The following is a 23,736-nucleotide window of genomic DNA, read 5'->3' on the forward strand; positions in this document are numbered from 1 at the left end:
TAAATTCTGGATTTGTTGTAGAGGAGTAGAAAATTGCAAATGCCACTCAATTCTTTATGAAGGAAGAGAGCCAAAAAACAGGAAATTTATAAGTTAGCCGGCCTGACTTCAGTCTGTATCTGAAGCAAGGTGTGCAAAATCCTGAGAGGTCTGAAGATCCACCAGAGAAAGGTGGCATGCTTGAGGAGGGAACAAGTGAAGCAGCACACAGGAGCAGTCACTAGAACTACAGGTTCTGCAGTGCTGACTACTGAACCTGGTCAGACAGAGGAGGAGCCAGGCACTGAGTCACCCCACAGTGCCCGGGACCTCCAAGCAACACAAAGCAGGAAGTCGGAACAGCGTCAGGTGAAGTGGCCTGCCGCTAACAAGATGGAGTGGCTCCAGTTGGATGAGGATGTAGACAAGATTCAGGAGGTGATATCGAAGGACAATGCTGACCTGAAGCTCCAAACTATGTGCATCCTCACGATGAGCATAGGCTCAGCACAGTTTGGCGTCAAGGAAAAGCATGGAACAAGTAATTCAGTGAGACCAAACCTGCGGGAACTTAAGAGCAATGGCTGGAGAACTCACTGTCAGCCAGTTGAGGTTGGGTACTGGGGCTTTGCTGGCCATTCATTACAGCGGACTCTTAGACTCCTTGGAGTTAAAGGACTGCAGTGCAGAAGAGCCACCAAGAACATTCTGGAGGATGCTGAAAAGGCCTCGCGGTGGCTGTGGATCTGGAGGGGGGATCCGTGGAGCAGTTTGCCACTTGGACACAAGTCAGGGGCTGATCATCCCTGGCTGGATCGTACGGGCTAGGGTGTCTGATGATTAAAGACCCGAAACGCCTTGCGACCCTGGGTTCATCACTGAAGACGTGTCTAAGTAGCACCAGAAGGTGTATTCTACGACTGTTGTCAAGATGTTAGAGTCCATGATTAAGGACGAGATTTCAAGGTGCTTGGAAGCCAGGGGCCGGCGCCCCTGGGCTGGAGGCCCTGATGGGCCCCTGCCGACACAGTAAAATGCTGCTGTACCAGGCAAAAAAAGGCAAGAACAAGAGCAAAGGTTGTACTGGTCTAAATATCAAAGCTGTGGACCAAGACATTGGTTTAGTACAATACGTAGGCTATGAGCTTACAGGCCTTAAGAGGGAGGACAGAAAGTAATGCAGATTCTTAGTTTGAAGGACAGCATCTAAAGCACTCAAAAATTGACCGAGGCTTAGTTGGCTTAGTAAAGTTAGGTGGGAGATGAAGTATGATGTACCCAATCCTAAATCTTTATTTAACTACTGCTGCACATACCATAGGCCTTATTTCTCAAACAATGCCAAAGCATTTTTATCTAGGTATTTTTCTCAACCGTGTATTCTGTGAAAGTAAAATGGAAATGAGAGAAAAAAGACCAAGAGTGATGGCACAATGGCGAACTGGGAAACTTGACAATACTCCAACAATCTTTTTGAAAAATGAGATCTAACACATACTAACCTATTGCTGTACTGTGTAGCTTGCAGAGTAAAGACCACTTATTATTTACTAAGTTTGTAAACAGTCAACTATTAGCTTATTGCCACAAAAACATGAACAGCACTGACACACAAGCCTAGATACTTACAAAGTCAGATGCTTGTTTTTCAAAATTGAAGCTCAGTTCTTCCGGATTCCTTCACAGCAAAGTCCTTGATCAGATCACTAAAACCCAGTTTCCGAACAAGATCACTTTCAAGTGACATCAGAGTAAGATGACTCAGCCTGTCCTGTCCCATTGTGGATCTGAGCCTATGTAGTTGCCGTTAATCGGGCCTGCCAAATATGTCACTGGAGTCTCAGATAGTCAGTCCCCTCTTGACCAAAACCTTCAGAACCACCAACACTCTTCTCAATATGTCGGTCCAGTAGACATACTCTGACTCGAACTGTTTTTGCAGTTCTGTACCTATTCTTCCACTGTCAGACGCTAGTGTAACGTAGGTCAGTAGCGTTCTCCTGCGGTGTTCACTATTTTCATGCTCTCCTATGCGCTCAGCGGCATGTTTCCAGTCGCTAAAGCCAGCTTCGAAGATGGACTGACAGTTACCATCACTGAAGATGCGGCATGGAAAACAAAACACACAGCCGATGGAAGGGGAATATAAGAGTCATTGCCTTGATATGTACTCACCATTTACGAGCTTGCGTTTGACGTGAAATGTGGAGATAAAACATCTCTGCTGTTTGTATACTCATTCCAAAGCTTTGATATCCACATCCTTATTCTGGCAGGACTCCGGCCCTTTCTTAGCCCAGTACACTCGGACTGAATCATCTAACGTTTCCTTTCCCCAGCGAGCAGGATCAGTGCTGTAAGGATCTTCAGAAGCGGTAACGTTAACATTAATGGTGGTCCGACTTGGTTGTTTGGAGGCCTCTGTGGTTGGAGATCCCAAAGTCATGCTCTCTGCTTCTTCAACATTAGCTGCTGACTGTGGCAAGGACAGTGGTCCTGTGCTAACGCTGGTGCTAGCGCTAGCTGTTGAACAAGTCTCCGTTTGTCCTCCGGTTTCGGACTGTGACGAGCGATGGTACTGCTGCATCATTGAGAACAGATTTAAAAAACTCTGTCAATTTCAATGTCCTTTTTAATGCTTCTTTCTCAAGGTCCTCATTTTCTTGTGTCTTTTTTCTTTTCTGTGCTCCACTCTCCTATTTTTTTTTGTCCACCATGATGATAGCTACCTATTTTGGGCCCCCCTCAGCTCGGGCCCCTGGGCTGCAGCCCAGCCTAGCCCTGCCTAAAGTCTGGCCCTGTCTACAGCAGATGCCATCTTATTGGCTCTTCACACAACCATGGAACATTTGGACAGCAAAGATACTGTCAGTATCTCCAGTTGAACCCTGTCTTTTTGTGTGTTTTCCCCCAGCTGTCAGTCTGTAGTTTTGTATTGCCATGTGCTCCTGCTCTATTCCGGCCCCTGTATTACTGACTACTCCGTCTCTCATCTGTTTCTCATTATCACTTGTATTGCTGCCACCTGTGTCTCATTGTGCTCCACCTATCATCTGCCTCTCTGCTTATTGCTCAGTGTAGTTCAGTCCTGTGTTTTCACCTGTTTGTTGCTAGATTGTGCCAGTGAATTTTCCTGAGCCTTTCCAGCATTTGTATCTGTACTCTGTCTGTCTGACTATCGCCTCTACCTGTTTTCCTCATTCTGGTTTTTGGATTCCTCTGGATGTTTTTATCTTTGTTTGAACTTTGACACTGACTTTGTTTGCACTTCTGGATTTGTTACTCAATTACAGTACACTGGCTGCACCACTTACTGCTGTTACCTCATCGGCTGTCAGATTCTTCTGGTCCCCTGCTGCTGGAAAAGCATTCTCTGACCAGAAGGAATGTTTCCCCTCTGTCCCCATCCTGATTCAACCGGACACAGACTGGAAGTTCATTCTGGAGGTGGCTGCTTCTGAAATTGGTGTAGAAGCTGTTCTCTCTCAGTGCTCGGCCAAGGATAAGAAGGTACACCCCTGCGCCTTCTTCTCTCACTGCCTCAATCTACGGAGTGGAAATATTATGTCGGAAACCGGGAGTTGCTGGCTGTGAAGTTAGCTCTGGAGGAGTGGAGGTATTGACTGGAGGGAGCAAAGGTGCCATTCTTAGTCTGAATTGATCACAAGAATCTGGAATATATCTGTACAGCCAAGTGTCACAACTCCCGTCAAGCTTGTTGGTCCCTGTTTTTCTCGACATTCAATTTTACTCTGTCCTTCCACCCTGGTTCCAAGAATGGAAAACCAGATGCCCACTCCCTGTCACCCTGGAACCAAGCGTACTCAGCCTTCATCAGTTAGTGGTTCTGGTGGCCCTCCATGAGAGATGACATCCACAACTTTGTCTCAGCCTGCTTGGTCTATGCTCAAGGTAATAATTCTAACCGGTTACCTGCTGGTCTGTTACAACCCCTGTCTATCCACAAGTGACCCTGGTCCCACGTAGCCCTGGATTTTGTCACCGGTCTTCCCCATCAGGTGGTAATTCCACCATTCTCACAGTAGTTGATCATTTCTCCAAGTCTGTACACTTCATTCCTTTACCTAAACTCCCCTCTGCCAAAGAAACAGCCAAATTACTAGTTTTGCATGCTTTTAAGTTACATGGTTTACCTGTAGATATTGTGTCATAGAGGGGCTCTCAATTCACATCTAACTTTTGGAAGGTATTCTGTAATCTTCTGGGTGCCTTCATGTGTCTGTCTTCAGGATTCCACCCACTGACCAATGGCCAGACCGAGCAGGCCAACCAACAGCTAGAGACTGTATTGCAGTGTCTGGTCTCCCAGAACCCCTCCATGTGGAGTCAGCAGCTAACCTGGTCCGAGTACGCCATAAACTCTCATCTGTCCTCACCCACTGACCTATCCCCCTTCCAGTGCTGCCTTGGCTGCCAACCTCCACTGTTTCCTGCCCAGGAGGAGGTTGGCATTCCATCAGCCGAGGCATTCATCCACTGTTGACAGCGGACATGAAGGCACACTTTCTACCTTCTTCTGTGCCTCTGCTAGGATCAAGTGGGAAGCTGACCGCCATGGATCCAAGGCCCCAGGTTACTGCCAGGGTCAGCATGTGTGGCTTTCAACCCTAGACCTGCCCCTCAAGGCGGATTCCTGCAAGCTCACCCCTCGATTCATCAGCCCCTTTCCCATTGCTGAAGTTATCAGCCCTGCTGCCGTCCATCTCAAACTTCCCTCCACTCTCCGCCACATTAATCCCACCTTCCATGTGTCCCACATCAAGCCTTTCATGAGCCATCCCTCTTCCACATGGTTCATTGATGAGTCAGAGGGCTGACCATAACATCCTGGATCCCTTTCTCATGAGGGACTTTCATCACCAGCACCCAGCTGTACCTGCCATGATGCCAGAAGGCATCCGTAGAGGGGGAGGTGCTGTCAGCTTGTGGTTTTGTATTGCTATGTGCTCCTGTCCCTGGTCCTGTCCATCTCTCATCTGTTTCTAATTATTACCTGTATTGCTGCCACCCGTGTCTCATTGTGCTCCACCTATCATCTGCCTCTCTGTTTATTGCTCAGTGTATTTCAGTCCTGTGTTTTCATCTGTTTGTTGCTAGATTGTGCCAGTGAATTTTCCTGACCCTTTCCTGCATTCGTATCTGAACTTTGTCTGCCTGAATATTGACTCTGCCTGTTTTCCTGATTCTGGTTTTTGGATTTCTCTGGATGTTTTGATCTCTGCCTGAACTTTGACACCGATGTTGTTTGCACCTCAGGATTTGTTACTCAATTAATTTCACTGTGTGCACTGTACTGGGTCTGCAATTGGATCCCTGCTCCAGTGCCCTGACAGATCATACATCAAGATGCCCTTTAGCGAATACAGTTGAGCATTTAATGCCATCATCCCCTCAAAACTAATCAGTAAACTCCAAAACCTGGGCCACAATACCCCCTTGTGCAATTGGATCCTGGATGTCCTCACTTGCAGAACCCAGTCAGTTCAGATTTTTGAAAACATCTCCATGATCTCCATCAGCATGGGAGCACCAGAGGGATGAGTGCTCAGTCCCCTGCTCTACTTGCTTTACACCTATGACTGTGTGACCAAGTACAGCTCCAACACCATATATAAGTTTGCTGATGACACCACTGTTGGGGGTGATAAATCAACATACATTCATTGAGATTGAATCCTTGCGAGATTGAAAGTGTAATAACAACAACTTTACACTCAATGTCAATAAGACCAAGGAAATGGTTATAGGCTTCAGGAGAGAGAAACTGGAGGTCCATGAGTTAATACTCTTTGGAAGATCAGAGTTAGAGAGGGTCACTAACTTTAAATTCCTGGGTGTCACTATCTCAGAGGACCTGTCCTGGACCCATCATATAAATATATTTGCAGAGAAAACACAACAGTGCCTCTCCTTCCTGAGGAGCCTGCAGAGATTTAGCTTGTCATCAGCAACCTTGGCAAACTTCTATAGATGTGTGGTGGAAGGTGTACTGACTGGCTGATTACAGCCTAGTATGGGAACACCAATGCCTTTGAGCACAAAATCCTACAAAAGGCAGCAGATTCAGCCGGTATATCACAGGCAAAATCCTCCCAACCATTCAGCACATCTACATGAAATGTTGCCATAGAAAAGCAGTGTTCATCATCATTCGGAGAAGGAAGTCTGAGAATTGGAGCGGGAGTGTGGCGGAAGCCATTTTGAATTTTTCATTTTTTCATCAGAGTTTAGAGAGGTGGGACTGCGCAGGCATGTGACGTTGGGCAGCATCATTTTGCGGGCTGCAGAGTGAAGGCTTAGGCGGAAACGGGTGAGGTGAAGAAGGTTTGGTTTTCAATTTTTCCTGTTATTTGAGGAAAGGGGGGAAGGGCAGATTGTTGTTCTTGGTGTTGGATGTGGGAGGTCCTGGAATCTCGCAGCCTCCCGGACATCCACATCTGCGCCGGGTGTGCCGAGCTGCAGCTCCTAAAGCACCGCGTTAGGGAACTGGAGCTGCAGCTCGATGACCTTTGTCTGGTCAGGAAGAGTGAGGAGTTGATAGAGAGGAGTTAGAGGCAGGTGGTCACACCAAGGCCATGGGAGGAAGACAGGTGGGTCACTGTTGGGAAGGGGAAGGGTCAGGTACTAGAGAATACCCCAGTGGTTGTGCCCCTTGACAATAAGTACTCCTGTTTGAGTACTGTTGGGGGGGACAGCTTACACTTTAAATATACCAATGACCTGGTCTCAACAGCCACCTGTGGCAACCAATTCCACAGATTCATTATAGTCATAGTCATACTTTATTGATCCTGGGGGAAATAGGTTTTCATTATAGTAGCACCATAAATAATTAAATAGTAATAAAACCATAAATAGTTAAATAGTAATACGTAAATTATGTCAGGAAATAAGTCCAGGACCAGCCTATTGGCTCAGGTTGTCTGACCCTCCAAGGGAGGAGTTGTAAAGTTTGATGGCCACCGGCAGGAATGACTTCTTATGATGCTCTGTGTTGCATTTCGGTGGAATGAGTCTCTGGCTGAATGTACTCCTGTGCCCAACCAGTACATTATGTAGTGGATGGGAGACATTGTCCAAGATGGCATGCAACTTGGACAGCATCTTCTTTTCAGACACCACCGTCAGAGAGTCCAGTTCTATCCCCACAACATCACTGGTCTTACGAATGGGTTTGTTGATTCTGTTGGTGTCTGCTACCCTCAACCTGCTGCCCCAGCACACAACAGCAAACATGATCGCACTGGCCACCACAGACTCATAGAACATCCTCAGCATCGTCCGACAGATGTTAAGTTACTCTCTGAATAAAGAAATTCCTCCTCCTCCTCCTCCCCTTTCTAAAGGGATGTCCCTTTATTCTGGAGCTGTGCCTCTGGTCTTAGAGTCCTCCACTGAAGGAAACATACTCTCCATATCAAATTTTTCCGGGCTTTTCATCATTCAATAGATTTCAAGGAGATTCCCAGTCATTCTTCTGAATTCCAGTGAGAACAGGCGCACAGCCACCAAACATTTTTCATATGATTAACCTTTCAATCCTCAAACCATTCTCGTAAATACCCTTGGTGATTCCACACTTGGAACATTGCGCACAGTTCTAGTCTCCCAGCTACAGAAAGGATGCTATTAAGTTGGAAAGGGTGCAGAAAAGATTCATACCAGGGCGAGAGAGCTTGAGTTATAAAGAAAAACTGGATACACTACGACTATGTTAAAGGAGATCTTAAAGTGAGACTCACCTACTGCAGGGAGATGCAGAACTGCTGTGTATTCTGTTTCACCGAGACCTGGCTCTCCCCTGCCACCCCTGACTGTGCCATCCAACCAGAGGGATTTTTGATCCAGCGGATGGACCGCACGGCATCTTCGGGCAAGATGAGGGGAGGTGGTGTCTGCCTACTGATCAATACCGCATGGCGCTCGGACACAGTGGCACTGACAAGCTCCTGCAGCCCGGACCTGGAACACCTGTCGGTGAAATGTCGTCCCTACTATCTGCCACAGGAATTCACCTCGGTCATACTGACAGCAGTCTACATTCCCCCCCAGGCGGACGTGGAGTGTGCTTTGAACATACCATATGCCAACATCAGTGAACTTGAGACCAGTTATCCAGAGGCTTTGCTCATTACTGCCAGGGACTTTAACCAGGCCAAACTCAGAAAGGTGCTGCCAAAGTTATACCAACATGTCTCCTGCCCCACTAGAGGCCCGAATATACTTGACCACTGCTACACAGCAGTCAAGGATGGCTACCGTTCCATCCCACGACCTCACTTCGAAAAATCGGACCATCAGACCGTACTCCTCCTCCCGGCTTACAAACAGAAACTAAAGCGGGAGGTCACAGTGTCAAAAGTAGTGTCGCGTTGGACGGAGGAAACGGATGAGGTCCTCCATGACTGCTTTGAATCGGTGGACTGGTTAGTATTCAAGGACTCGGCAGCTAACCATGATGAGTATGCCTCAGCTGTTAAGTACTTTATTTGGAAATGCACGGAGGACTGTGTGTCTTGCAAGATGATCCGGGTATTCCATAACCGGAAACTTTGGATGAAATATGAGGGGGTCAAGTTCCTTTTGAAGGCTGGAGCTGGGGCTTTTAGGTCCGGTGATACCAGTCGCTACACGGAATCCAGGCATGAACTCCGGAAAGCCATTCAGGGCGCCAAGAGGAAATATCGAGCCAAGTTGGCAGCCCAGCCTAACCAGAGGGATGCCAGTAGATTATGGCATGGTCTAAATGAGATCACTGGGCACAAAGAAAAGGCTGGGAATATCAATAACTGTGGCGCTTCTCTTCCTGACAAACTTAACGTATTCTACGCAAGATTCGAACAGAAGAGGAGCGTCCCGCTCCCTCCGGATGAACCAGACCTGGTGGCATCGAGATTCATCGTCACCAAGGAGGATGTTAGAAGGGCCAAGGAAGGCGACAGGCCCAGATGGCGTCCTGGGATGGGTTCTTTGGGCCTGTGCAAGTGAGCTAGCTGGAGTGTTTGCTGACATCTTCAACTGCTCCTTGCTTCAGTCTAAGATCCCCTCGTGTTTTAAGAAGGCAACGATAATCCCAGTGCCGAAGAAGAGCAAGGTGGCATGCCTGAATGACTATCGACCTGTGGCTCTGACATCAATTGCTATGAAGTGCTTCGAGCGACTGGTTATGGCACACATCGACCACAGCCTTGATGCTTTGCAATTCACCTATCGGAGCAACACGTCAACGGCAGATGCCATCTCTCTGGTCCTACATTCCTCCTTAGAACACCTGGAGAATAAAGACGCATATGTAAGGCTCCTTTTCATTGACTACAGCTCTGCCTTTAATACCATCATGCCAAATAAACTGGTTCCTAAGCTCCGGAACCTGGGCCTTAGCACTCAGATCTGCAGCTGGATCTTCAACTTCCTCACAGACAGGACCCAGGCTGTAAAAATAGGGGACAAGCTCTCCTCTACAATCACTCTGAGCACTGGTGCTCCACAAGGCTGTGTACTCAGCCCCCTGCTGTACTCACTGTACACCCATGATTGTGTGGCCAAGTTTCCATTGAACTCAATATATAAGTTTGCTGATGACACAACAACTATAGGCTGTATCTCAGGTAATGATGAGTGTGAGTACAGAGAGGAAATTAAGAACCTGGTGGCATGATGCAAAGACAATTATCTATCCTCAACGTCAGCAAGACGAAGGAATTGATTATTGACTTCAGAAGGAGTAGCGAACCACACGACCCAATTTACATCGGTGGTGCACAAGTGGAACAGGTCAAAAGCTTTAAGTTCCTTGGGGTCAATATCACAAATGACCTGACTTGGTCCAACCAAGCAGAGTCCACTGCCAAGAAGGCCCACCAGCACCTTTACTTCCTGAGAAAACTAAAGAAATTTGGCCTGTCCCCTAAAACCCTCACTAATTTTTATAGATGCACTGTAGAAAGCATTCTTCTAGGGTGCATCACAACCTGGTATGGAAGTTGTCCTGTCCAAGACTGGAAGAAGCTGCAGAACATCGTGAACACGGCGCAGCACATCACACAAACCAATCTTCCGTCCTTGGACTCACTTTACACCGCACGCTGTTGGAGCAGTGTTGCCAGGATAATCAAGGACATGACCCACCCAGCCAACACACTTTTCGTCCCTTTTCCCTCCAGGAGAAGGCTCAGGAGCTTGAAGACTCGTACGGCCAGATTTGGGAACAGCTTCTTTCCAACTGTGATAAGACTGCTGAACGGATCCTGACCTGGATCTGGGCCGTACCCTCCAAATATCCGGGCCTGCCTCTCGGTTTTTTTGCACTTCTTTACTTTCCATTTTTCTATTTTTTATTTATGATTTATAATTTAAATTTTTAATATTTACTATTGATTTGTAATCAAGGGAGCGGGAAGTGCAGAATCAAATATCGCTGTGATGATTGTACATTCTTGTATCAATTGTTTGGCGACAATGAAGTATAAAGGAGTGGGTTCTGACCAAAAGGAAAAAACAGCTGGCGTGTCAAAAATCAAGCTTACAAAAATTAGCAAAAAGAAAACTGCCAATATTTACAAAAAGGTATCTACCATGACACAATGAGTAGCTGCATATTATTTGTCCAGTGTGAACTCATCGCAGCTCGATCTCTGAGAGTGAAAAACCCTGTCAATTATGCACAAAGTTAAATTAGGACTACACACGATTTAGACTAGATGCACGCCACAATATAGTTACAATCATATTTAAAATAAAAGTATCTGCGCTACATACAGCACACAAACAATATATACACATTTGCACATCCCATCACTAAAGAAAAAGAATATTCCCCCATATATGGCGGGGAAGTACCATAAAGCCAATACCTTGTAAGAATGACAGCAGAACTACAACTGTGTGTGTGTGCGCGCGCGCGCAAAGTGCATTTACCAAGTGTTCTCCATCTCTGTCACAGATTGTTTTCCTGAGAATGTAGGATGCTCAGGGTGATCATGCAGAAGTATATATTATTATTAAGTGTGTAAATAAGGCAGATGGTCAATTTTATTTCTCTCAAGGTAGGGGATGCCTCTTGATATTTCCAGACATCTCACGTCTCCCGGAAGTTCCGGGAGTCTCCCACATATTAATAGTGGCTCCCTGATACCCGCAAATTATATACAATGTCCCAGAAATCAATTTTTTTAGAGTAAGAGAGACACGATGAGAGCGAGGGAGAGTGAGCGCAGGAGCGAGATCGACAAGTGAGAGAGAGAGCGTGCCATGGCAGTATTCCAAAAAAAATATAAAACGTACGTCAGTCCAGACTACACTAAAGTGTACCCCTGCCTAATAGGGGTCAAAAATAATGACAATGTTGCTCTCTGCACTGTTTGCAACAGTGACTTTTCTATTGCCCATGGTGCGTTAGGACTGTAAAAGACATGTTCAGGTGAGTTTTAACAGGTGTCATTCGTTCATTAGCAATGGCTAGCTGCTCAGGAGCTACTCTCCGTCCGAGACCTGAGTTTCTCCAACATTTTGTGATCGTTGCTCCAAACAGCGCAGCGCTTCATAAGTCGCCGTCAATGACCCAGCGATCAAATGCGCAGGCGTAAAGGGCGAAGAATATTCCCGTCATTGCGCATGCGCTCAGCGGACTAACGGCGCTGGTGAATCGGCAGCAGGACTGCGGAGTTGGGATCCATCAGTACTGGTGTCGACATCGCGGCTAAAGGAAAACTCCTGTGAGTTCCGGAAATATGGTGGCCTCGCAAATTCGGGACAGTCTCGGTCCTTTCCCTCTCTGTCAGCCCCACCTCCCAATTCGGGCTCCACTGAGATTTCTGCCGAGCTGCAATGGGGTCGGCGCCATTACGGCTGCGCATGCGCATTACTGTAAGCGGGACGGATAGATGGGCATCTTAATCATGGGGATTTCTGGGTAAAGAGGCTGTCATGGGTGACATTTTACCGCTTTCCGCACCAGTCCGTAAGGTGTGTTTGGAAGCGCAGGCGGAGGGAATATGAGCGGATGGGTCTCCCAAACACTGCCGAGCAATTCCATGGATTAGGGACTCTCAACAAAAATATCGTTCTGATTTAATCTCCAATGAGGAATCTTATCGTCCAGTCACTGAAATTGCCAATTAGTGCTATATGGAGAAATAGAACAAAATCCACCATACTAAGCATTGCATTCCAGGCATGAATGACTCTGAGTAAAAAACTTACCCCTCCCACCCCCTTAACCTACCCACTCTCACCGTCAATGCATGCCCTCTGGTATTTGACAGTTCAACCCTGGGAAGCACATACTCTCTCTCCAGTCTTTCTATGCCTCTCATAATCTTATAAACATGTATCAACTCTCCCCTCAGCCTCCAACGCTCCAGAGAAACCAACCCAAGTTTATCCAGACTCTTGTGATAGCACGTGTGTTCTAAGCCAGGCAGCATCCCGGTGAACTACTTCTGCACCCTCTCCAAAGCCTCAGCATCGTTCCAAAAGTTGGGTGATCAGAACTGTACTCCAGATATGGCTAAACCAAAGTTTTATAAAGTTGCAACATAACGTCCGGACTTTAGAACTCAGTGCCTCAACTAATAAAAACAAGCATTCCATAAGCATTCTGGGTTAGCCTCCCATGAGGGACTTTGTCAAAGGCCTTACTAACATCCATGTAGACAACATCCACTGCCCTACTACCCTCATTAATCTCTCTCATCACCTTGTCAAAAAACTCAGTCAAGCTGGTAAGCCATGGCTTGCCCTGCTCAAAGCCATTCTGGTTGTCCCTAATTAGGCCATGTGTTTCCAAATGACTTGGGAAAGGTTGGGTGAGTGGGCAGATGCAGTTTAATGTGGATAAATTTGAGGTTACCCACTTTGTTGGCAAGAGCAGGAAGGCAGATTACTATCTGAATGGTGTGAAGTTAGGAAAAGGGGAAGTACAATGAGATCTAGGTGTATTTGTTCATCAGACACTGAAAGTAAGCTTGCAGGTACAGCAGACAGTGAAGAAAGCTCATGGCATGTTGGTCTTCATAACAAGGGGAGTTGAGTATAGGAGCAAAGAGGTCCTTCTGCAGCTGTATAGGGCCCTGGTGAGACCACACCTGGAGTATTGTGTACAGTTTTGGTCTCCAAATTTGAGGAAGGACATTCTAGCTATTGAGGGAAGGCAGCGTAGATTCACGAGGTTAATTCCCTGGATGGCAGGACTGTCATATGTTGAAAGATTGGAGCGACTGGGCTTGTATACACTGGAATTTAGAAGGATGAGAGGGGATCTGATTAAAACATATAAGATTATTAAGCGATTGGACACGCTAGAGGCAGGAAACATGCTCCCAATGTTGGGGGAGTCTAGAACCAGAGGCCACAGTTTAAGAATAAGGGGTGGACAATTTAGAATGGAGTTGAGGAAAAACTTTTTCACACAGAGGGTTGTGGTTCTATGGAATGCTCTGCCTCAGCAGGCAGTGGAGGCCAATTCTCTGGATTCTTTCAAAAAAACAGATAGAGCTCTTAAAGATAGCGGAGTGAAGGGATATGGGGAGAAGGCAGGAAAAGGGTACTGATTGTGGATGATCAGCCATCATCACAGTGAATGGTGGTGCTGGCTCGAAGGGCTGAATGGCCTACTCCTGCACCTATTGTCTATTGTCAAATGCTTATGTATCTTATCCTTAACAATTTTCTGTAGCAATTTCCTTACAACTGACGTGAGACTCACTAGTCTATAGTTCCCAGGATTTTCCCTTGTTCCCTTTTTAAATACAGGTACAATATTATCCACTCTCCAGTCTCCAGGACCTCGCCTGTTGCTAGAGAGGACACAAGAATACTGGTCAAGGGCCACCTTTAGTAACCTGAGGTAAATCCCATCAGGCCCTGGGGATTAATCCACCTTAATACCCCTTAGGAGGCCAAAATCTTCCTCTTTCTTGACCTCTAAAACTCTGAATACAGGTTGGAGATGGGCAGTAATGGCCCATTCTGATACAGACAGAAAAGCAATCAGAGAATTTGATGGTCAGTCCAGATGACTGATCTATGCCCAGTTAGAAGAGGAGAAGGTGTTTCTTCAACGTGGGTTGAATTTCGCTGTTACAGTGTGATGTCAGAGCTCACCATAAAGACTCAGATTATCACATCTAAAATGCTGTCCCTCTTTTATAAATCTTACAGGGTTAGAAATGACGAAGCATTTGTGAACGGGAATTGCAAACTCGAGCACCTCAGGTTTGCTGTCTCTGTGCACATTTAAAGGAGTGACCAGATATTTCCTCTGTAACACCAATATAGTTATTGTTGATCCTTGGAGGTGAAGAATTATCTCATTCCAGCTGGGAATTTGCTTTGTGACCGAGGTGAAGTTTTCTGTTGTGACTCAGTGAATCCACTAGAACTGACGTGCTGAGAACACTAGGTCTTCAACTGCATTGATTGTACAAGGGAGTCACTACGTCAGGCATCTGACTTAATGAGTTGATAGCAGGGAGATATCATTCTCGTTCTGTCATGTGGAAGGGATTTACTCAGTTATCTGACCAACTGGCTCACTGTTCAGTTCACCTCAGAATGTGGGAAGGAATCCATTCAGTCATCTGACCTACTGAAACACTAATCAGTTCACACTGGGAAGATGCCGTTTACTTGCTCAGACTGTGGGAAGGGATTTCCACGGTCATCTCAACTGAAGCTACATCAACGAGTTCACACTGATAAGAAACCATTCACCTGCTCAGACTGTGGGAAAGGATTCAAATCATCATATCAGCTGAAGGTACATGAGCGAGTTCACACTGGGGAGAGGCCGTTTACCTGCTCAGACTGTGGAAAGGGATTCACTTTCTCATCCAACTTATATAGACATCAGCGAATTCACACTGGGGAGAAACCATTCACCTGCTCAGACTGTGGGAAGCGATTCACTCGCCCATCTCACCTGCAGACACATCAGTCAGTTCACACTGGGAAGAAACCATTCACCTGCTCAGACTGTGGGAAGGGATTCACTCAGTCATCTGACCTTCTTAGACACCAGTCAGTTCACACTGGGGAGTGGTTGTTCACCTGCTCAAATTGTGGGAAAGGATTCAGTCGGTTATCTGCATTGAAAATACATCAGCGAGTTCACACTAGGGAGAGGCCATTCACCTGCTCAGACTGTGGTAAGCGATTCACTCAAACATCCCACCTGCAGGTACACTTGCGAGTTCACACTGGCGAGAGGCCGTTCTCCTGCTCTGAATGTGGGAAGCGATTCAGTCAGGTAACCAAACTTCAGAGACACTACCAAGTTCACAGTGAGGACAAAGTTTAAATATGCCTCATGCTGGATATTTAACCATCAAAGTTGCTGAATCCAGAGGCAAATTCAAAAGACACTGTTGGTGTTGAACTCAGTAATTATTGCTGCTACCTATCACTCACAGTTCGACACCCTGGCCACTGGACATGAGCAGAGTTTCTTCTGCTGATGTTGACCTTCAATGGGACTGTAAATTAATATTCTGGATCTGTGATTCATAATTCAGTTCTATTTTAAACTTTGCCTCAGGTAGTTGCTGAATTTCCAACTCACCCCATGTGCAGTAGGGAGTCAACTCAGTCCAGCTAGACCAGTGGTCCCCAACCTCCGGGCTGTGGACCGATACCGGGCTGCGAAGCATGCAGGGGTGCAGCGGTAACCGAAACGCACCCAGCACATCTTTAAGAAAAAAGCCGAAATAAACAAGCTAATTAATTAGGTACTATTGCGTAGAGCAAGTGAAATTGGCAATCGCCTCTGAGCTGGGCCGACATTTACGTGCCAGGCGGCACCTAATCAATTAGCTTGTTTATTTCGGCTTTTTTCTTAAAGATGTGCTGGCTGCGTTCAGGCTACCGCTGCACCCCTGCATGCTTCGCGGCCTGGTATCAGTCCGTGACCCGGAGTTTGGGGACCATTGAGCTCGACCCTTCCAGTGTTTCTGCTCCATGAGAATCCTTTTAATTCCATCCTGCTATTCACCTCTCACGTTCCCTTTGGTGATGGGTTCTGGACAGTCTGCACTGTGGGTGAAGAGGTTTCCCTTGAATTTCCTGCTTGACTTTCTACAGACTGAAAAAGAAACTTTCTACAGACTGAAGAAGACAAGCTGACTGCAGTTATGTTTCTCTCTCAAATCTCTTGCCTGGGGACAAATATCCTTGTTGGCCAGAAGGGACGACAGTCTACAAATTATTGGATTTGAATGAATCAAGGACAGTGGAAGTAGACAAAAAGAACAACAGTCTACAAATCAGTGGATTCAGATGAATCAGGACAGAAGTAACAAACAATCCAAATGTCTTTGTTTTCCCTCATTTTGTGAACTCTGAACTGATACTTGCTTGGGGATAATCTAATCAGAGCAATTGAATGTGGACATAAGGAGGTTCAAGTGATGACCTGCTGAACCTGAGATCATTCTCAGACAAGTAGCTATTTATTACGTAAAGTGCCAGTCCTACCGAAGAAGCAATCTGTAATAACGTGTCTGGGTCACCTCGTTTTACTGGTTTGGACCAGTCAGAGTTGAAAGGCACAAATACACAAAGATAGGGGTAGGAATCATGGAACAACATTGGTTATAGCCCTGGAATAGAGCTTGTAAGAAGGTGACCAAAGTAGGTGAGCCAATCAGATGGAAATCCAGGACTTCAACTGATGAGGGAAACTGCAAGAGTCTGAAGCTCCAAATGCATAATGGTGATAACTCTCCAGTGTGATGTGTCCACAGTTTCGTTTTACTGGGTGTCCACAGTTTCATTTTCTGTAAGCGTCACTTTATGGCATATGATGTCAGTATAAAAAGACATGCGGATAGATTGCTGGAGTCTTTCATTTCGAAGGAAAAAGCGAGAGAGTTAAGAATGCGGAATGTGAGCTATCAGGGAACGGCTTGCTACTGAAAAGGGTAAAGTCTGATACTTACCCATGCCCAAAGGATTGGGTTAATCAGCAGCACACTCTGCATTTTGGAGACGTGACTGTCACTTCGTAAGATCCATATGTGGATTCGTTGGAATATTTTGTGGCAACCACTTTTGTTAACCCTTATATGGTTTCAGGTATGTTATGTGGTAACCACTCGTGCTAAGAGATAGACTGTGACTGTCATCTTGTGATATCTCTACGTGGATTTCGGAATGACTCAACGGATAAGATCTTCGGTGACTGTAAACTTCGTTTACCCAGCATGGACCCTTTTGAAGTCTTTGTGATCACCTTTATATTGCATTGTGAATTTACAAGTTTATCCTCTGGCCTACCTTGTGGATTACTGGAACTTTCTAAATTGCCATTCTCAGACTGTGCTTGAGTAAGATTTGTTAAGAACGGTTCATAATCTTGACCATTTGGGTGCTACAGATGCATAACACTGTTAACTTCTGTTTAAGATAGTAGTTTGATTAATTTTCTATATTTTAAGTAGATGTTAATAAATATAGTGGTTTAACATTAAAACCGGACTCAGTTTGTGATCTGTTGCTGCTGTTACGTATCACCAGCAACCAGAGACCAACCGTCACAGATGAAGAGGACCACACAGACACGTGGAGATGGGGACTGTAAGGAAGACCTGCCCAATGTAGACTCCTTTACTGGATAATACCTTTTCTCTTCATTGACTCTTCATGGAGAGTCAGGGAATTCTCGTGGATATCCACAGTTAGCTAGTTTGTGAACCCACGTGTTATTTAGTTGAGACAATAAAGGTTACTTATTGGTAAATACAGATTCTGTGTGCCTCTCTGATCATGTAATATTGGCCATTACAGAGACTTGGCTGGCACTGGGGCAGGAATGGATTCTCAATATTCCTGGATTTCAGTGCTTTAAAAGGGATAGAGAGGGCGGAAAAAGGGGAGGCAGGGTGGCATTACTGGTCAGGGATACTATTACAGCTACAGAAAGGGTGGGTAATGTAGCAGGATCCTCTTTTGAGTCAATATGGGTGGAAGTCAGGAACAGGAAGGGAGCAGTTACTCTACTGGGGGTATTCTATAGGCCCCCTGGTAGCAGCAGAGATACAGAGGAGCAGATTGGGAGGCAGATTTTGGAAAGGTGCAAAAATAACAGGGTTGTTATCATGGGTGACTTTAACTTCCCTAATATTGATTGGCACCTGATTAGTTCCAAGGGTTTAGATGGGGCAGAATTTGTTAAGTGTGTCCAGGATGGATTCCTGTCACAGTATATGGACAGGCCGACCAGGGGGAATGCCATACTAGATCTAGTACTAGGTAATGAACCGGGTCAGGTCACAGATCTCTCAGTGGGTGAGCATCTGGGGGACAGTGACCACCGCTCCCTGGCCTTTATAATTATCATGGAAAAGGATAGAATCAAAGAGGGCAGGAAAATTTTTAATTGGGGAAAGGCAAATTATGAGGCTATAAGGCTAGAACTTGCGGGTGTGAATTGGGATGATGTTTTTGCAGGGAAGTGTACTATGGACATGTGGTCGATGTTTAGAGATCTCTTGCGGGGTGTAAGGGATAAATTTGTCCCGGTGAGGAAGGTAGGGTGAAGGAACCATGGGTGACAAGTGAGGTGGAAAATCTAGTCAGGAGGAAGAAGGCAGGATACATGCGGTTTAGGAAGCAAGGATCAGCTGGGTCTATTGAATATAGGGAAGCAAGAAAGGAGCTTAAGAAGGGGCTGAGAAGAGCAAGAAGGGGGCATGAGAAGGCCTTGGCGAGTAGGGTAAAGGAAAACCCCAAGGCATTCTTCAATTATGTGAAGAAAAAAAGGATGACAGGAGTGAAGGTAGGACCGATTAGAGATAAAGGTCGGAAGATGTGCCTGGAGGCTGTGGAAGTGAGCGAGGTCCTCAATGAATACTTCTCTTCGGTATTCACCAATGAGAGGGAACTTGATGGTGAGGACAATATGAGTGAGGTTGATATTCTGGAGCATGCTGATGTTAAGGGAGAGGAGGTGTTGGAGTTGTTAAAATACATTAGGACAGATAAGTCCCCAGGGCCTGACGGAATATTCCCCAGGCTGCTCCACGAGGCGAGAGAAGAGATTGCTGAGCCTCTGGCTAGGATCTTTATGTCCTCGTTGTCCACGGGAATGGTACCGGAGGATTGGAGGGAGGCGAATGTTATTCCCTTGTTCAAAAAAGGTAGTAGGGAAAGTCCGGGTAATTATAGACCAGTGAGCCTTACGTCTGTGGTGGGAAAGCTGTTGGAAAAGATTCTTAGAGATAGGATCTATAGGCATTTAGAGAATCATGGTCTGATCAGGGACAGTCAGCATGGCTTTGTGAAGGGCAGATCGTGTCTAACAAGCCTGATAGAGTTCTTTGAGGAGGTAACCAGGCATATAGATGAGGGTAGTGCAGTGGATGTGATCTATATGGATTTTAGTAAGGCATTTGACAAGGTTCCACACGGTAGGTTTATTCAGAAAGTTAGAAGGCATGGGATCCAGGGAAGTTTGGCCAGGTGGATTCAGAATTGGCTTGCCTGCAGAAGGCAGAGGGTGGTGGTGGAGGGAGTACATTCAGATTGGAGGATTGTGACTAGTGGTGTCCCACAAGGATCTGTTCTGGGACCTCTACTTTTCGTGATTTTTATTAACGACCTGGATGTGGGGGTAGAAGGGTGGGTTGGCAAGTTTGCAGATGACACAAAGGTTGGTGGTGTTGTAGATAGTGTAGAGGATTGTCAAAGATTGCAGAGAGACATTGATAGGATGCAGAAGTGGGCTGAGAAGTGGCAGATGGAGTTCAACCTGGAGAAGTGTGAGGTGGTACACTTTGGAAGGACAAACTCCAAGGCAGAGTACAAAGTAAATGGCAGGATACTTGGTAGTGTGGAGGAGCTGAGGGATCTCGGGATACATGTCCACTGATCCCTGAAAGTTGCCTCACAGGTGGATAGAGTAGTTAAGAAAGCTTATGGGGTGTTCTCTTTCATAAGTCGAGGGATAGAGTTTAAGAGTCGCGATGTAATGATGCAGCTCTATAAAACTCTGGTTAGGTCACACTTGGAGTATTGTGTCCAGTTCTGGTCACCTCACTATAGGAAGGATGTGGAAGCATTGGAAAGAGTACAGAGGAGATTTACCAGGATGCTGCCTGGTTTAGAAAGTATGCATTATGATCAGAGATTAAGGGAGCTAGGGCTTTACTCTTTGGAGAGAAGGAGGATGAGAGAAGACATGATAGAGGTGTACAAGATAATAAGAGGAGTAGATAGAATGGATAGCCAGCGCCTCTTCCCCAGGGCACCACCGCTCAATACAAGAGGACATGGCTTTAAGGTAAGGGGTGGGAAGTTCAAGGGGGATATTAGAGTAAGGTTTTTTTACTCAGAGATTGGTTGGTGCGTGGAATGCATTGCCTAAGTCAGTGGTGGAGGCAGATACACTAGTGATGTTAAAGAGACTACTAAACAGGTATATGGAGGAATCTAACGTGGGGGCTTATATGGGAGGCAGGGTTTGAGGGTCGGCACAACATTGTGGCCGAAGGGCCTGTACTGTGCTGTACTAGTCTATGTATTCTATGTATTATTTCAAGATCCGTATAGCAAAATTGGCATCCCTGTTGGCGGCTCAAGGATAAATCTTTCTTTTCGTTCAAGTCGGGCCATGGAGATAGGTAGTTAGCAGTTACTAACCCGAATGAAGCTTTCAGGAAAATCTGCAAGTTCGAAGGACTTGGATTGTTTTGATTGGAAGGGATTCCTCTAGAAATTTGTGTTGAGGAACTGGCCACAATATGAGGGGATGGTTAGTCACCCTGGCTGTGAAGGGAAAACTACTAGGGATATCCTTTGGAAAATCACCCAAGAGAAGTTGTCGGGCAAAAAGTTTAAACAACTACTAAAACCAGTCACAGTTGGCTGTTGAATTGAGGATTTGATACAATTTCCACAGAATGCTAAGGCAGAACGGCACAGATTAGAAACGGAAAACGAATGTCGGCATAAAGCAGAATCCAAGTGAGATAGGTTACAACAGGAAATATTAGAAAATCGGCATAAAGCAGAAAATGTCTAAAATAGGTTAAAGATTTGAAGATGGCAATGAATGTGATTCAGGAATCAGCACAGCAAAGGAAGAGTAACACTGGCGATCATGCAAAGTGTTTAAAGCAGATACAAAAGCTGCAGGACCAACCTGCTGCACAGTGAGGAATAATATGTGTTTTCATAGAAACACAGAAAATAGTTGCAGGAGTAGGCCATTCAGCCCTCCGAACCTGCACCACCATTCAGTATGATCATGGCTGATCAACTAACTCAGAACCCTGTATCTGCCTTCTCTCCATAACCCCTGATCCCTTTAGCCACAAGGGCCATATCTAACTCCCTCTTAAATATAGCCAATGAACTGGCCTCAACTTTTTCCTGTGGCTGAGAATTCCACAGATTCACCCCTCTGTGTGTGAAGAAGTTTTTCTTCATCTCTGTCCTACAAGGCTTCCCCTTTATTCTTCAAACTGTGACCCCTCGTTCTGGACTTACCCAACATCGGAAACAATCTTCCTACATCTAGCCTGTCCAATCCGTTTAGAATTTTTTATGTTTCAATAAGATCCCCCTTCAATCTTCTAAATTCCAGAGAGTATAAGCCTAGTCGATCCAGTCTTTCATCATATGAAAGTCCTGCCATCCCAGGAATCAATCTGGTGAACCTTCTTTGTACTCCCTCTATGGCAAGAATGTCTTTCCTCAGATTAGGGGACCAAAACTGCACACAATGCTCCAGGTGTGGTCTCACCAAGGCCTTGTACAACCGCAGTAGTACCTCCCTGCTCCTGTACTTGAATCCTCTTGCTATCAATGCCAGCATAACATTTGCCTTTTTCACTGCCTGCTGTACCTGCATGCCCACTTTCAATGATTGGTGTACAATGACACCCAGGTCTCGTTGCACCTCCCCTTTTCCTAATCGGCCACCATTCAGATAATAATTTGTTTTCCTATTCTTGCCACCAAAGTGGATAACCTCACATTTATCCACATTAAATTGCATCTGCCATGAATTTGCCCACTTACCTAACCTATCCAAGTCACTCTGCATCCACTTAGCATCCTCCTCACAGCTAACACTGCCGCCCAGCCCCGTGTCATCTGCAAACTTGGAGATGCTGCAGTTAATTCGCTCGTCTAAGTCATTTATGTATATTGTAAACAACTGGGGTCCCAGCACTGAGCCTTGCGGTACCCCACTAGTCACTGCCTGCCAGTCTGAAAAGGTCTCATTTATTTCCACTCTTTGCTTCCCGTCTGCCAACCAATTCTCTATCCACATCAATACCATATCCCCAATACCATGTGCTTTAAGTTTGCACACTATTCTCCTGTGTAGGACCTTGTCAAAAGCCTTTTGAAAATCCAAATATACCACATCCACTGGTTCTCCCCTATCCACTCTACTAGTTATATCCTCAAAAAAATTCTTTGAGATTCGTCAGACATGATTTTCCTTTCACAAATCCATGCTGACTTTGTCCGATGATTTCACCATTTTCTAAATGTGCTGTTATCACATCTTTGATAACTGACTCCAGCATTTTCCCCACCACTGATGTCAGGCTTACCGGTCTATAATTCCCCGGTTTCTCTCCTTCCTTTTTTAAAAAGCGGGGTTACATTAGCCACCCTCCAATCCTCAAGAACTAATCCAGAATCTAAAGAGTTTTGAAAAATTATCACTAATGCATCCACTATTTCTTGGGCTACTTCCTTAAGCACTCTGGCATGCAGACCATCTGGCCCTGGGGATTTATCTGCCTTTAATCCCTTCAATTTACCTAACACCACTTCCCTCAGTTCCTCCACCTCACTGGACCCTCTGTCCCCTACTATTTCCGGAAGATTATTTATGTCCTCCTTAGTGAAGACAGAACCAAGTAGTTATTCAATTGGTCTGCCATGTCCTTGTTCCCCATGATCAATTCACCTGTTTCTGACTGTAAGGGACCTATATTTGTCTTAACTAATTTTTTTCTTTTCACATATCTATAAAAGCTTTTACAGTCAGTTTTTATGTTCCCTGCCAGCTTTCTTTCATAATCTTTTTTCCCTTTCCTAATCAACCCCTTTGTCCTCCTCTGCTGGACTCTGAATTTCTCTCAGTCCTCAGGTATGCCGCTTTTTCTGGCTAATTTGTATGTTTCTTCTTTGGAATTGATACTATCCCTAATTTCCCATGTCAGCCACGGGTGCACTACCTTCCCTGGTTTATTCTTTTGTAAAACTGGGATGAACAATTGTGGTATTTCATCCATGCGATCTTTAAATGCTTGGCATTGCATATTCACCATCAACCCTTTAAGTATCATTTGCCAGGCTAATTAGCTAATTCGCGTCTCATACCTTCAAAGTTACCCTTCTTTAAGTTCAGAACCTTTGTTTCTGAATTAACTATATCACTCTCCATCTTAATGAAGAATTCCACCATATTATGGTCACTCTTACCGAAGGAGCCTCGCACGACAAGATTGCTAACTAACCCTTCCTCATTGCTCAATACCCAGTCTAGTATGACCTGCTCTCTAGTTGGTTCAGAAAACTACCCGCAATACATTCCAAGAAATCCTCTTCCTCAGCACCCTTACCAATTTGATTCACCCAATCTATATGTAGATTGAAGTCACCCATTATAACTGCTGTTCCTTTATTGCACGCATTTCTAATTTCCTGTTTCATGCCATCCCCAACCTCACTACTACTGTTAGGTGGCCTGTACACAACTCCCACCAGCATTTTCTG

The 23,736-nt window shown here is 45.6% G+C and overlaps 1 pseudogene; it reads left to right on the forward strand.

Annotated features, from left to right (window-relative positions):
- Positions 1–372: 372 nt before the first annotated feature.
- Positions 373–23,736, forward strand: part of LOC140210831 (uncharacterized) — a 48,817-nt pseudogene continuing 25,453 nt past the window's right edge.

The sequence above is a fragment of the Mobula birostris genome, chromosome 2, assembly GCF_030028105.1.
Source record: "Mobula birostris isolate sMobBir1 chromosome 2, sMobBir1.hap1, whole genome shotgun sequence".
Lineage (NCBI taxonomy): Eukaryota > Metazoa > Chordata > Chondrichthyes > Myliobatiformes > Myliobatidae > Mobula > Mobula birostris.